The sequence below is a fragment of the Anguilla anguilla genome, chromosome 13, assembly GCF_013347855.1.
Source record: "Anguilla anguilla isolate fAngAng1 chromosome 13, fAngAng1.pri, whole genome shotgun sequence".
In the NCBI taxonomy this organism is placed as follows: Eukaryota; Metazoa; Chordata; class Actinopteri; order Anguilliformes; family Anguillidae; genus Anguilla; species Anguilla anguilla.
Genome location: NC_049213.1, coordinates 41,098,968 through 41,101,467, shown reverse-complemented (window position 1 = coordinate 41,101,467; position 2,500 = coordinate 41,098,968). Strand labels below are relative to the sequence as shown.

Here is a 2,500-nt window from a genome sequence, read left to right as displayed (position 1 = left end):
CCAGCAGTCAGCACGTTTACAGCCTCCGAAAGCTGGATCCAGCAAACACTGAGATCCAGCAGCCAAGGCTAGCATGCAGGTAGCCGCAGGACAGATGGACCCCAAGGCCACCAGTTCTGCAGGCAAACATGCAGATTCAAGGGAAAGATCCAGAAAAATCCCATTCCATCTTCCGTGAATTCTCAGCCGACTGATGGCTGAACAGACCAGAGAAGCTCAGAGGTGTGAGTGCTTCACTCTTGCGTGAAAAAGGGTGTGCACAGAGTACATTACATTACAGGAATTTACCAGATGCTGCGAACCAGGAGTAACTCAGCAAACAGGAAATGCAGGTCATCTGCTCTCATACGCATTTCACTGCATTCATTAATGAATGGCTGATTATTTCAGTCAATAAATACCATTTAAAGGGACTTTTTTTGCCTTTTGCTTCATTGAAAGGAGATTCTGAATACTAAAGGACATCCTGCAGTTATTGATCTGCCCTGCAGGGGGCAGGGCAGTTTTCCAGTGCAGCATCGGCAGGCGGAGTCAGACGGCAGCGTTAAATGTGAGTTTCCTCACGCTGCCAAACACTGAAGGTCACAGGAGCGACAGGCTTCCTGCACAGGACAATAACACAGATTTTCACACAGGACAATAACACAGCTTTCCAGCTCTGACTGGGTGGAACAACGAAGCACAGAGCCTGGAGATGCAGTGTGTTACCACACTGTGTTTGGAGACAGAGCCTGGAGATGCAGTGTGTTACCACACTGTGTTTGGAGACAGAGCCTGGAGATGCAGCGTGTTGCCACACTGTGTTTGGACCCTCAGAGACGCACACCAAACACCCTCCACTCTCATCCTGAGACCAAACTTGTGAGAGTCGGTCACTTGCTCACTTTAAAGAGCACCTGCAGCTGTTTTCCAGTGCAGTAAACTCACACTGTGGATATCTGAGAGGAATGAAACTCGTGGTCTAAATTAGCCCTTCACAGAAAGAACCCAACCAAGCGCACTAAGAGCAGACCACTCAGAAAAACAGGCCGCTCGGGAAACCAGAGCTCACGCTTTGAGCCGGAAATGCAGGCCTCGCTGTAATTACAGTACATGTGTGAAGCCCAACACCAAAACCACACTGAGGCAGGGTGAGAAGCTGGGGTTAACAACATTAATTACCCTTAATTAGGCAGCATCAGCTAATCAGACAGCCTCAGCTAAAACCCGTCTTCTTCCTGATGGATATTCGCTGTTGTGCAGCCTGGTGATCTCTGAAGTGCCAAACATGACTAACTCTGACTCGACTCCTTTGGTCTCAGGCAGTGCTACATGGATTTCATGTGCAGGTGTGTACAGTGCCTACATATGTCTGTGCATGATACCGTTACAGTACAACACGTATGCACTGAGTGAACATGCCAAAGGCGTGTGTTGTGTTCCCTCCTATTTCTGTTCACATACAATTTGCTTAAACAACTTTAAGCCAAATTTACCCCATTTAGAATCTGTCCTTGTATCTGTAGCGCCGGCAGGGTACAGCTTTGTTGCCACACAATGACACAAAGGCAATCCTGCCAACTGCAACCCCTCCTCTGAAATGCTATGGCCAATCAGGTGCTGCCCTGCAGGGCTGCTAGCCAATCAGGACCAGCAGGGTCAGGACACCATAAAGCTCTCACTTTCGCCCCATAGATTCAGTCCGCTTTGAACTGCACCTCCCTCAGTCTATCACAGGAAGTCCTCCCACAAGAGGAATTCTTGCACTTCCACACGGCTAAATATACCCTCAGGACTTCCTGCGCATTCCGTGAACAGAGAAAGTGTGGCTTTGGAAACAATGGAGCAGACCCCGCCCCTCAATGACAAACAGGCCCCGCTCCTCAATGATAAACAGACCCCGCCCCTAAATGACAAACAGGCCCGCCCCTCAATGACAAACAGGCCCCGCCCCTCAATGACAAACAGGCCCCGCCCCTCAGTGACAAACAGAACCCGCCCCTCAGTGACAAACAGGCCCCACCCCTCAGTGACAAACAGGCCCCGCCCCTCAGTGACAGACAGGCCCCGCCCCTCAGTGACAAACAGAACCCGCCCCTCAGAGACAGACAGCCTCCTCTCACACAAGGATCTAAATCCCACCGCACGCGGCAGGGAGAAGTGAAATCGGTCCAAGCGGGATTTTCCCATCCGGAATGGCTGGAGTTTGTGTACAGGGAAAACAGCTCCGACTGCAGAAACTCCTCCTTTATACCCTACGGCACAGCCTGAGTGTCACTGTGAGATAAAAGAGCTCCATTCCAGTGTACAGGGGCCACACACACCCCACACACGCCACACACACACGCCACACACGCCCCACACACACGCCACACACGCCACACACACCCCACACACACTCCACACACGCCCCACACACACCCCACACACGCCACACACACACGCCCCACACACCCCACACACACGCCACACACACGCCACACACACCCCACACACACCACACACGCACTCCACACACGCC

At 51.8% G+C, this 2,500-nt stretch overlaps 1 protein-coding gene across 3 annotated transcripts in view; it reads right to left on the bottom strand.

Moving 5' to 3' along the window:
- rassf5 (Ras association domain family member 5) overlaps positions 1 to 2,500 on the bottom strand; it is a 46,283-nt gene that overhangs the window by 6,032 nt on the left and 37,751 nt on the right. The window lies entirely within an intron of this gene.